Below are 14,042 nucleotides of genomic sequence, written 5' to 3'. Positions count from 1 at the left end.
TATATAATCAAAGTAGACGATGAACATTATAACTAGAAACATGAATAATATGAAGAATATTGTCATAACAATTGTAGCAAACATATAAAAGTAATGAGAGTACAAACAAGAGAGGGGGTACAAATGCTATACCAAGCAACACTCTTGACAAGATCAGGAATCCAAGCGAAGCTTGCCTCCCTCTATACCTAGACTAGCTAGCTATGCCCCAGAATATGATGGAGCTCTGAGGATGATTAGGATTTCTGTCTTCTCAACTGACTTGATCAGGGTTTGATGCCTCAGGGGGTGCCATGGGCTGGTATATATAGGTCAAAGCATCAATCCTGAGCCCTCGGATCAAACCGACTTGAATGGATGGCGTAGATGTAACCTAGGAGGCGGTGGAGAACCGACGTAACAAGGCGAAAGCTGACGGGAGGGCCAGGGGGCCTGTCGGTCTATAGGTGGGGCCGACCAGCCCTACCTGGCGGCCTCTCGCCCTCCGCTGCGGTGTGGTGTCTTCCGGTGTCCTCTAAAACCTTCTAGAGTTGTTTATGGCACGATTAAGCATGATTAATTCTGACATATAGGTCCACCTTAATGGTTTTCATGATAAACACTATAGAAAGCACAGATTCACCAAAACTTGTGGAATTTGTTAGTTTAAACCCCTAAGCCTTTGTTGGTGATTACTTTCATACCCTTATACAAGTTATATTGATGGTTTATAATGTTTGTTATCTACCATCAACAAACTACCCCAAGCTTTACCCTTACTCGTCCCTGAGCAAGGCTAAACTCAGCAAATGGATCAGGAGTTGCTTTGATATTTTTACTCCTCAAAGTTACACATACGTTCAAACAAGAATTCTTCTCCGGATTAGAATAAACCGATCTGATTTTCAAATTTACCCATATTACCTTCAACCATGGGGCTTCTTAGCCTTCACTTGGGTCTTGACCAATTGAAAGATAGAATGATCAAGTCAAGCACTATGTCTCAAGTTTTTTGCTTTACTGTTATTCTGGAGTTTTTATAAGTTTTCAAAATAAAACTCAGAGCTTCCATTGTATGACACTCTCAAGTCTCTCAATATATGTATTATTTGTGGATCCTTTTCAAGGCATTAATGATGTTATGTCATTCTTCCTACAACTAAGGCTTATGTGGAGCTCGTAGGAGTGGAGAAAGCATGAAAGAGCATACTTGCAATACATATATTGTAAAGTCAAACCTCGGATCCAAAGAGAGTTGAGTCATACAATCAAATCAAGATGTGCATGCGTGTAGATGTATGGTGGATATATATGGTAGCTAACCTAATTCTACTATGCTCCTTGAAAACTTATCTCTCTTTTGGAACTGAGAAACAACTTTGCAAGAAAACATGGGCTATCTTATTCATCTCTTTCTCTTTTTTCAGGCGGGCATCTGAGTACCCATTGTTTTAAATATCTCGGACACTTCTCTATTTTTTCTCATCTTTTTTTCTTTTTTTATGAATAACTTTTGCGTAGCCCAATGCTTCTTTTCTACAACAAACTTTTGAGAGATAGCAACAAAAACTTGGAGCATTTATTTAGTGGACGAAAAACCTATCAAGAAATATTTTTGGTGTTTTCTCCTAGTGTAGGAGTAAAACATTTTTGGGTAGACATAAATGGAATGGCATGTTTTTGCGCCTACCCCTAGTATAGGAGTAGTGCATATGTGGGTGTTGTGTACATGATCTTGATTTTAAGAGCATGACAAATCTCTCATAAGGGTCAACAAAGCTTGACTAAACTCAATGCAGAACAAGCAGCATATATGAGTGGAAGTTTTTCTATTCTAAATATCATATATGGCTCTGGTAGGAATTCAAGCTTTGTCATACAGGAACTCATCATGAAGCATTTTTATGTTTTTCAAAAGATAAATCTCCCGAACTTTAGCATCACTTGGAACTAGATAAACAGCAGCTCAAACCTTCTCATATCGTATTTGTTAATTACCTAGACTTAGATCAAGCATATGCTACCCACGAGTTTCAAGTTTAGAGTAAATTCTTAGATCAAAACAGTCTTATCCAAAACTCGGGAGAATTCAAGGCTGAAAACTAGGTACTTGCAAGAAATTACAACAGAGCAATTATTCATCATTTCCATTCAAGAGATTACCTTCAGACTTATTTTATTTGTTCAGCTCTTAAAGATCAAACTAGACACAAACTTTTTATTTTGTTTTCATTTTTAAGATCACACCTTACTAATATATAGTTATCACAAAGACATATTTTTATTTTGCTTTTAGTTATGCGTCTTTTTTATAGCAAATGTAAAGCAAACTTAAGAATAACAAAAGGAAAGAAATACTTAGCTAGATACCTGGGGATGTCCTTCCCCCAAGTTAGTTGTTGTCATGATTTTTTTAGAGCAGTTTTGCCAGTAGATATCTTCTTCATTCATCAGGAAGTTGGGTTTCTCTTAGAGGATGCCCTCTTGGTGTAACGAGATGAAGTCGATCGGGTGAAACTTGCTCTTGATCATGTGCATCATCCTATAAAATGTCAACAAGAACATCAAAACTCATGGAACGGATTAGGATAAAGGGTTAGTGGTCAGCCATTGGAGATTAGTCATTCTTGAGATTGAAAAATATTTTTGAATTGGCAAACTGTTAGCAGGATGTCTGTCTAATATATTTTTGGATTTTCTGATATAATTATATGCATGGTATTTTTTTTGTGCCACTGCAGTGAAATTCTCATACATGGGAGGTAGTCACATGGGACTTCGGATTTTTATAATGCAATGATGGAATTTTATTTTCTTTTCTAAATCCAATGCTAAAAATTAAATATAGATAACTACCAATTTTACCTCTTGGCGAGGGTTCAGAATTTTAAGTCTTTTAGACAGGATTTTTCTCCAGTCTTGTTCATTCCTTGGGTGCATCTGTCGGTCTCGGAGATGGAGACCTTGATGGTTGCACCTCTTGTGATGGTGACTCTGATGATGTCACCTTTTTTTCCACACCTGTTTGGTCTGTGAACTTCAATTTGGTGGAGTAGGTTCATCTTTCACAACTTCCTTGGGTTTTTCATCTCCTTTCCGTCCATCCTTTAGGGATTGATTCTTTCGGCATTGGGATGATCATCGTCTCCTCTTGGAGCGGGTCTTCTTTGGCTGTTCATAAGTGGTATAACTATTAAAATAGCAGCGTACCTTTTCTCCTGGAAATTGGAAGTGGACTTGTCTAGATCTGATGTAGATGATCGCATTCGTAGTGTTGAAGAACGGTCTTCCAAAGATGATGGGTACGTCTTCGTCTTCTTCTCCCATGTCTAGAACCATGAAGTTGACAGGGGCATAATGATCTTGTATTCTTACTATGCCATCTTTAGCTATTCCCTTCGGAAATCAAATTGATTGGTTCATCATCTGCAATTACATATATGTAGGGAACAAAGGTTTATTACCAAATAAGTATTCATATGTTACCTTGAACATTATGTTGATACCCAACACAATGTCACAGAAGGTCTTGTGGAATATTCTTTGTCCAATTGTGCACTCAATCATCGGTACTCCAGGGTCTTCCTTCTTGGTAAGGAACGGTGAAGCAAGGAGGTGGTCGTACTCTGATCTGAGTGTATTGATCATCTTGACTGATTCTTCTTGTGACTACCTAGCCTTGTTCTTCCTTCTTCTCCTGTTGTTTTTCTTCTTGGTCACTGTTGTCTCTTCAGACAGGTACGATGTTTGTGGATGACCAGGAGATTGCAAGATACGATTCTTAAAAAACTTCTCCTTCTTATCTTTGATTGTGAAGCAGATCTTTGCACTATCCGTGTAGATAATGGCTTTTGTGGTGCTTAGGAAGGGTCAGCCCAAGATAATGGGTGTCCTTATATCTCCACCTATTTCCAAAACCAAAAAATCTGCGGGTACGCATGATTGTCCCACTCGTACAATGGCATCTTCAAGAACTCCCTTGGCATAGCAGAGTGACTGATCTGCAAGCTACAAACGCATAATTGTGTACAACAAAGTATCTCCATTAATTTTATCATAAATTATCTTAGGCATGATGTTGACACTTGCTCTGAAGTCACAGACAGCTTCTTAGAAAATGTGAGGTCCAATAGCTATGGGGATGATAGGTCTTCCTGGATCACCTTTCTTTTCAGGCAAGGAATAATTTATCCATCCTCCAGCTAATGGTTGTATGCAGTAGTATGCTACATTGTGAATATCGACAAGATTTATAGTTTCTAGATCTTGCGTTTGCCTTGGAATCTTACCTTTGTCAGTTGGAGGAACAACAGCCTCCAACTGAGCTATTTATGATTCTACCATTTTATTAAAACTATGCTGGTTCTTAATGGCAGAGGAGAAGTTATCCATTCTATTATTTATGTTTTCTAAGATCTTATCATTGGAAGCTAACTTTCTAGATAAGTCCTCCATAATTTTAGCTTGGCTAGAAATTAACTTTCTCAAGTATGGTTGATTATTAAAATTATTAAAATTATTACTTTAATAGTTACTTTGGTAGTTACCTTGGTAGTTCAACCTTTGTTGTTGATTCCATCCTTGATTCTGTTGAGGATGAAAGTTGTTGTTGATGAAGTTCACATCCTCATGGGTTTCAGGACAGTTGTTCCCTGAATGCGTAGTGTTTCCACACTCTTCAAACATCATGTGGGAATCATGAATGTGCATGACTTCTTACTTCTCATTAGCTCGGTCTTCCAGCTTCTTCATGAGCAGATCTGTTTGGCAGACAGCATGTCTACCTCCTTGAGTTGATGCATACCTCCACCTCTCTTGCGGGTTTGAAGATGTTCTTCATTCTAGCCTTGGTTGGAGGCCATCTTCTCTACGAGAGCTATTGCACCTCGGATTGTGAGTGACAGGAATGCACCTCTAGAAGCAACATCCATGTTCTCACGGGTACTGTTGGTCAACCCGTGGTTGAAAGTCTATATAAGTAGCCAATTATCCATCCCATGATGAGGACATTCTGATATGTAATCTTGAAAGCGTTCCCATGCCTAAGGGACAGATTCATCATGTTGCTATTGGAAGCTTGAAATTCGCCCACACAAAGCATTGGTCTTGCCTGTGGGAAAGAACTTTGCTAGGAAGGTAGTAGAGCAGTTATCCCATGTAGTATTCCTATCTTTGTTGGCGTAGAACCATTGCTTCGCCTTCTCTAAAAGTGACAATGGGAAGAGGCACAATAATATGGCATCTCTAGATCTCCTTTGATTGTGAAAGTGCTATAGATCTCCAGGAAGTGTTGGACATGAACACTTGCATCTTCATGTGCCTTTTCACAAAACTGGCTAGCTTGTACCATGTTCACCATGTTTATGAGAGCATGGCTAAGTAGAATAATAGAGGAATAATTTCTAAGTCATTCTTAAATACAAGTTAAAGCATACATTGATTAGTGCAATTACACCTAGTAGTCATGGCTAAGATCAACTTCATATCTATATATAACGGATATTACTAAGGAAGATTAAGAACAAAGCTTATCTTCCTTCGTAACTAGATCCTACTTGTCCTATATTTGGGGAGTGGACTACAAAGGACTCAATAGTGAGTGTCACATCCATAATCTACCACATGACCCAGAATATAGGGTGCATCCATAGGTAAACAACGTATAAGCACCATGCTTACACAATGTCGAGCACTCACCCCGTGTACACCAGAGCGAGCGCTATACGAACTTATGCTTGAACATGATGACAATCTAGCTATACTAAGTATATAATCAAAGTACACGATGAACATTATAACTAGGAACATGAATGATATAAAGAATATTGTCATAACAATTGTAGCAAACATATAAAAGTAATGAGAGATACAAACGAGAGAGGGGGTACAAAGGCTATACCAAGCCACACTCTTGACAAGATCGGGAATCCAAGCGAAGCTTGCCTCCCTCTAGACCTAGCCTAGCTAGCTATGCCCAAGAATACGGTGGAGTTGTGTGGATGATTAGGGTTTCTATCATCTCAACTGACTTGATCAGGGTTTGATGCCTCAGGGGGTGGCAGGGGCTGGTATATAGGCTGGAGCGTCAATCCTGAGCCCTCGGATCAAACCAACTTGAATGGATGGCATAGATTCAACTTACGAGGCGGTGGAGAACTGACGTAACAAGGCTGAAGCTGACGGGTGTGCCAAGGGGCTGGCCGGTCTGCAGGTGGCGGCCTCTCACCTCCGCCGCAGTGTGGTGTCTTCTGGTGTCCCCTGGAACCTTCTAGAGTTATGCCACGATTAAGCGTGATTAATTCTGACATATAGGTCCACCTTGAAGGTTTCCTGGATAAACCCTGCAGAAAGCACAGATTCATCAGAACTCGTGGAATTTGTTAGTTTAAACTCCTAAACCTTTGTTGGTGATTACTTTCATACCCTTATACAAGTTATATTGATGGTTTACAATATTTCTTATCTACTGTCAATAGAGAGGTAGGCCGGCGAAGGAGGTCGGTAGGCGGGTCATGGCTCGGGAGACGGTGTTTCTGGGCGGACAGCTCGGCGTTGGCCTTCCCTCATGGGGAAAGTTCGGAACTCACCTCGATCGGGTCAACCCCTTTTGGGGGGCCGAGGCTCCGTGGGGACGGGTGGTGGCAGATGGAGATGGGGCGCGTGATGTGCGGCGGCGACGAGAAGGAGAGGGAGGAAGAGGTGGTGGCGAGCTTTGAGCTGCTGGGGTGGTACCCCAAGCGCGGCCTTATCATCGAGGCATCGAGTTCAAGCCTCTTCGCTGCTAGTTGTTCCGATCCATTCCTATACATATGCAGATTGCAGAAGCATGTTTTTCATGTGCTTCATTGGTTCTTCTTGTTCATAGATCATCTTAGACGCCATCGTTAATGACCATGGCGTAGTTATTAGCTAGCTAATTCTCAGCTGCTGCCTGCTGCTGGCCTTCCTCATTTTCCATCCTTTCTGCTTTCTTTCCCACGCTTCTTCTCCAAACAGTCTAAGCATATATGTAATCAAATGTCAAAGACATAAATATATCGTGTATGCGATGCAACTTGCTGGAAGTCGTTGACATGTGTACATATGCCTTCCTTACACAAAGCAAGGAGTTAGATTAATTAACGAGCTAAGTGTTGTCCTTGTTTGGGTTTAGTATATTACCCCTTATATTATATTCTTGGGCGAAGGAAGTGGCTGCGACGTGTGATCAACCGAGTAGATAGCGCTTGCTTAATTGGACTTGCCTTGCTTGCTTGCTTGAAGAATTACTTATTTATACCATGTTGTTTGAAACATGGTCGGTGACGGTGCTTAGCATATATCAAGGCATGTATATGTGTTGTGTATGAATCTAGTATGAAATGAATCTTGCTGGGGGGCATAAGGTATCTATGAAACGAACCATCAGTAAATACGTTTGGTTTGCTATCCGTCGCATTCTGATGGCATGGGAAGCCCTCATTACACTGGGGACGGGGCCACCAAAGATTGTACTTCATCCGTCCCAAAATATAAGGGGTCCAAATAAGTCTTGGACAAAATAAAAATTTTGGCAAAAGACAACCTTGCTCCTCACTAATTAAGAGGCAGAGAGTAGTTAAATTATCATTTTGGTTAGTTACGGGCTTTTTAGGTGACACCAAGTTTAAAAGGAATCTAAGTATTTACTGCCAAAAAAGACCGAGGAGAGATGGAGTTGAGAAACCAAAATACCTTGTATTTTTCTACAAATTTTGTATCTTGGATTCCTCATATTTCAGAGATGGAGCCAGAAATACAAATTGTCCTTTGTCACAGAGGGACAACAGTCAGTACATGCATTATTAGATAACAGACCACTTATTAGTCCTTTCCCATGTAGTGCTGCTGGTTGCAATACTTTACGCAGTCCCTCAAAACAGTAAAGCCCTTTAAACCGCACCACCAGTATCCATTTCTCACAAAGCATAAAAGTCTCATATCTCCACCACTACCAATTATGTAGCTTGCTGACCTTGTCGTGGTCATCGTCACACTCCTAGTGTTGATGTCCTCTTTGGTTTGCCCTAATAAAGGTCCATCGTATTACATGCAATTTTCTTAGAATGAACACTATATGTATATGTATTTGTTCAAAGACAATGGGTATAATTCATTAATTACCATTTATTATGTGTGCACAAACAACTAATGATGCCAGAAGAACCATGGAAAGAAGCCAAAGTCCTTGGATGCTCACGTGCCTCTGGCACTTCGCCATGGGTTTTAGGTAAGAGCTAATGCCAACATTATGATTGTTTGAGTGTAGTGTGTCTCGTATCAACCAATTGGTCGTATGGACAATATATATACATGAAAGCATCTAGGCCCCTAGTTGGGTTTCGGTGATTAATGACAATACGTGATTACTGTGACTAACGTGTGTTTTGTAGAGGCAATTAAGTTAGGTCACGGTGATGGAGATCGATTGCGCTATCATGGTGGTTATGCCCCTACGATGGAATTCGTTTTGGTTTTTAAAGGATGGATGACAAGATTAAGGATGGACTAGTTCTAAGTGTCAATTGGAGTTGAAGAGACACTTAGAGTAGTTTAGGACTTTGTTTTTCCTTTGGTCGTACTATTAAGGGGGGTATGGATGGGTAGCTTGACTTAGGTGAGTCTAGTGGGTTAGGTGTGGTGCACACTTGCTAAATCTAGCACTAGGTAGCTCCTAAAAAGCCCTTAGATCAATTGGAGCAAACTTCATTCACATATGATCGAGAGTTGGAAGTGAATGGAGGGTTAAATGCTGACCGGACGCTGGTTCTGGTGTGACCAGACGCTGGTGCAGAGTCTGATCAGTTCATTTGATAAAGGTGATTTCGTTTGGCGCGACCGAACGCTGGGCGCCAGCGTCCGGTCGACTCCAGTAAGGTTCTAGAGAGGGAAAATCGTGACCGGACGCATCCGGTCAATGCTGACCGGACGATGTATAGCGTCCGGTCACAACTTAATCACTGGAGTTCGGGGAGAACTGACCGGAGCGTCCGATCACCCCGCAGAGGCACATAACGGTTCGTTTTTCAACCGGGTGTATAAATACTTCCTTCATTCGTGTGTGGGGGTACTTTTGCTCATTCCAACAGCTGACAAACACCCTTGAGAGTGCCAAGAAGAGCAAGGTCCTAGTGAGGTGATTGAGATTTGAGAATCCCAAAGAAAGCCCTCATTAGTGAAAGCAAGAGTAGCAAAGTGTGCATCCACCCTTCTCATTAGGCTTGTCGTGGTTAAGTGAGAGTTCGTGCTTGTTACTCTTGGTGATCGCCATCACCTAGATGGCTTGGTGGTGATTGGGAGCTTGGTGATCATCCAGTAGAGCTTGTGGATGACACAACTCAAGTTATGAGCGGTTGTGGGTGATTCACCATGACGGAGTGTCGAAGAATCAACCCATAGAGAGCACTTGATCCTTGTGCGGATCAAGGTGGAGCTACACCCTTGCGCGGGTGCTCCAACGAGGACTAGTGGGGAGTGGCGACTCTCCGATACCTTAGCAAAACATCACCGCGTTCCTCCTTCTCTCTTTACTTTAAGCATTTACTTTGAGCAATTAAATTCTTGTCTTTTACATTCATAGAATTGCCATGCTAGAGTAGGATTGGAACATAGGTTGCTAAACTTTTGTGCGATAGATCAATAGAAACACTTTCTAGGCACAAGGGGTTAATTGGGCTAACTGTAGGACTTAATTATTGCAAAGAAATTTAGAATTAGCTCAATTCACCCCCCCCCCTCTTGGGCATCTTGATCCTTTCAATTGGTATCAGAGCCTCGTGCTCACGTATTTAGGCTTAACCGCCTAGAGAAAGATGTCTCATGGGGATAGACCTCCACCTATCTTTGAGGGAGATGATTTTCCATATTGGAAAATCTGCATGGAGGCGTATCTAGAAGCTCTAGATGTTGGAATACTTAGAGCCGCCTCACAAGGCTTCCCAAAACCTCGGGATGCTACACACCTATAAGGCGATGAGGTGAATTATGAGAAATGGAATGCAAAAGCTCGAAACACCATCTTTAGAGGCCTTTGCAAAGATATGTTTAACCGGGTGAGGAACCATAAGGACGCCCATGCACTATGGTCGGATATTTGTGCGCTCCATAAGGGAACTAAGAGCGAGCATGAGGAACGCTATCATCCTGTCATGAAAAAGCTAAATTCATTTGAGATGCTTCTTAAAGAGAGTGCTAATGAAATGTACTCACGCTTGAATGTTCTTGTAGAGGAAGTCAATGGGCTTGGACTTACTCAAATGCAACCATCCGACGTTGTAAGAAAAATCTTGAGTGTCCTTTTCCCATTGACAAATATGGGCATATGGTGACCGTGCTTCATCAAGGTGATCTTTCCACCGCTACACCAACACAAATCTTGGGAAAGATCAATGCTCATGAGATGTACATGAACATCACACCACAAGATGACTCATCCTCTAACAAGAAGAAAGACAAGGACTTAGCCTTCAAAGCTAGCCAAGAGAAGGGCAAAGCAAGGCTTGAGTATGAGAGCTCAAGTGATGATGAAGTAGATGATGCTAGTCTTGCTCTCATGGTGAGAAGAACCGCCAAGATGCTAAAGAAGCTCAACAAGAGTGGCATCAAGTTTGATGGGAAGAAAAAGAAGTTCTTCACTAGCTCTAGAAGGAAGCCAATCTCGGAGATGGATTGCTACAATTGTGGAGAACTTAGTCATCTAGCACACCAATGCACAAAGCCCAAGAAAGACAAGTACAAGAACAAGTACAAGGGCAAGAAAGATGACTCAAGTAATGAAGAAGAAGATGAGAAGAAGAAAAACAAGCCATACAAGAAGAAAGATGGCAAGAAGGACTTCCACAAGAAGAAGAAGAATGGGAAGGCCTACTTCGTCGGTGATTGGCTCACGGATATTGATTCATCAAGTTGCTCATCCGATGATGATAGTGATAATGAGAAGGTGGCCGCCATTGTGATTGACTCTTCATCATCTTCACCGACACCACCGCTATCATCCTCTACACACCTATGCCTTATGGCCAAGGGTGAACGAAAGGTATCAAATGATGATGATAGTAGTAGTGATGATCATGCTAACAATGATGATTGTGATAGTGATAGTGATAGTGATGATGATGAATTTGAATCACCTTCATATAATGAACTTGTCAAATTGCTAAACAAATATACTAGGATCATTAGAAAGACTAGAGCTAAGAATGATAAGCTAGAAGCTAAGAATGATTCTCTTTTAGCTAAATGTGATATAGCCAAAAAGGCTAGTGTTGAGCTTAGAGAAGCAAATGATGCTATATCATCCAAACTCAAGGAGCTCAAATCTTCTAAGAAAGAGCTTAAAGAAAAATATGATAAACTTGAGAGGATACATAATGAGCTCATCACTAGCCATAATATGCTAAAAGATTAATATACAACTCTCAAGATTAATCATGATAATCTTATCATTGCTCAAGAATATTTATCCAATAAGCCACATGATGCTACTAACAATGTTGTTAAGATTGATATAGCTACATCATGTGATGATTTGATCATTGAGAGCATTGAGCAAAGTTCTAGTAGCAAGGCCAAGCAAGTGGTTGAGACCGATAATTATGATGAGTATGTCAAACTCAAGAATGACAATGAAAAGCTAAAGAAAGATCTTGAAGAGCTCAAAACCACCAACACTATAGTGCTAGAAACTCTTGATCATGATGGTGACTTGATTCTTGAGAATGAGAAGCTCAAAGAAGAGAACAAGAAACTCAAAGAAGAGAAAAACAATGATGCACTCAAGAAAGAGAATAAGAAGCTCAAGTTGGAGAAAGAGCATCTTAAGATTGGATTGAGCAAATTCACAAGAGGCAAGCATCTTCAAAGTGAGCTACTAATGAACACCGTCATGAAGATGGATAGAAGTGGTATTGGATACTTGGCAAACCAAGAGAAGAAGGCTCAAGCTCAACAACAACACAAGTCAAAGCCAAAGCCAAAGAGATGTTTTGAGTGTGGACAAGAAGGCCACTTTGCCCATGAGTGTCAAACTCCACCACCACAACCCTTGCCCAAGCATGCTAGACCTTTTGCTTTCAATGCTCATTACATGCTTAGAAAGGATTCTAGTGGGAAGATGAAAGTCATGTTCTTAGGACCTCCCAACAAGAATATGCCTAAGAAAATTTGGGTAGCAAAGTCACTTGTTGAGAAGGTGAAGGGCCCTCAACAAGTTTGGGTTCCTAAAGCTTGATCTCTTGTGTGTAGGTGAACTACAAGACCGGTGGAAGTCATTGGGTTATTGATAGTGATTGCACACAACATATGACCGGTGATCCTCGTATGTTCACCTCACTAGATGAAGAAGTAGATGGACAAGAAAGAATCACATTTGGAGATAATTCAAAGGGCAAGGTTAAAGGATTGGGCAAACTGGCAATATCAAATGATCATTCTATATCAAATGTGCTATATGTTGCTTCATTGAGCTTCAACTTGCTATCCGTTGGACAATTGTGTGATCTTGGCTTCCAATGCTTGTTTACCGAGAAGGAAGTTGTTGTATCTAAGAAGGATGATGATCAAGTGATATTCAAAGGATTTAGATACAACAATCTATATCTAGTGGACTTCACCTCCGAAGATGCTAACTTGAAGACATGCCTATTCACCAAAACAGCACTTGGGTGGCTATGGCATAGAAGACTTGCTCATGTTGGGATGAGCTCACTCAAGAAGCTAATGAAGAATGATTTGGTAAGAGGGTTGAAGGATGTGAAGTTTGAGAAGGACAAGCTTTGTAGTGCATGTCAAGCCGGCAAGCAAGTTGCAAATACTCATCCAACAAAAGCTTTCATGTCAACCACAAGAGTGCTAGAACTCCTTCACATGGACTTATTTGGACCAACAATATACAAGAGTTTGGGAGGAAATATTTATTGTCTTGTGATTGTTGATGACTGTTCAAGATACACATGGGTGTTCTTCCTTCATGACAAATCCAAAGTTGCATCATGCTTCAAGAAGTTTGCCAAGAGAGCACAAAATGAATTTGAAGTGAAGCTCAAGAAGATTAGAAGTGACAACAACAAAGAATTTGACAACACAAATATAGAAGCCTATTGTGATGAAGTTGGGATCAAGCATGAGGTCTCCGCAACATATACTCAATAAAATGGTGTAGTTGAGAGAAAGAACCAGACATTGATCACACTAGCAAGAATAATGCTTGATGAGTACAACACTCTCGAAGCTCTATGGGCGGAAGCTATCAACACCGCATGCTATGCATCCAACCGCCTATTCCTTCAAAAGTTTCTTGGCAAGACACCTTATGAGTTGCTCAATGGGAAGAAGTCGGACGTCTCCTTCTTTAGGGTGTTTGGTTACAAATGCTACATCTACAAGAAGCGGCAACACCTAGGGAAGTTTCAAAGACGTTGTGATATTGGTTTTCTTGTTGGTTACTCATCAAAGTCCAAAGCATATAGAGTATTTAATCATGCCACCGGCTTGGTTGAAGAAACATATGATGTGGAATTTGATGAATCTAACGGCTCCCAAGGAGCACATGAGAATCTTGATGATGTAGGTGATGAACCATTGAGGGAGGCCATGAAGAATATTTTGGTTGGAGACATCAAGCCTAATGATGATGAAGATGATGTGCAAGTGATCAATCCACCTTCTTCATCAAGTGTGCCACAAGATGGTGAAAAAGATGGGAGAGTAGAAAATGAAGATACTCATGTCTCCCATGAGCAAATGGTGACACAAGCACAAGATGTTGATGCTCCACAACCTCCCACTCAAGTGGTTGATAGAAGAAATTCACCTCTACTACAAGCTCATCCACAAGATCTCATCATAGGGAGTCCATCAAAGGGAGTAATGACTTGATCTCAAAAGCTTGCTTCATTTATTGAACATCACTCTTTTGTCTCTTGCTTTGAGCCTACTAAGGTAGAAGAAGTTCTTCAAGATCCGGATTGGATAAATGACATGCATGAAGAGTTGAACAACTTCACCCGCAATGAAGTTTGGACTCTTGAAGAGCGACCACAAGGCGC

General features: G+C 41.0%; 1 non-coding gene across 1 annotated transcript; it reads left to right on the top strand.

Moving 5' to 3' along the window:
* The first annotated feature begins 4,971 nt into the window (after window positions 1-4,971).
* On the top strand, window positions 4,972-5,080 carry LOC136502362 (small nucleolar RNA R71). Its single transcript, XR_010770520.1, has one exon. It is a non-coding gene; the product is annotated as a small nucleolar RNA R71 (small nucleolar RNA).
* Window positions 5,081-14,042: the final 8,962 nt, after the last annotated feature.

This window comes from Miscanthus floridulus, chromosome 13, assembly GCF_019320115.1.
Source record: "Miscanthus floridulus cultivar M001 chromosome 13, ASM1932011v1, whole genome shotgun sequence".
NCBI lineage: Eukaryota > Viridiplantae > Streptophyta > Magnoliopsida > Poales > Poaceae > Miscanthus > Miscanthus floridulus.
Note: the sequence above shows the minus strand (reverse complement) of the source record. Positions and strands in the feature narration are given on the sequence as shown.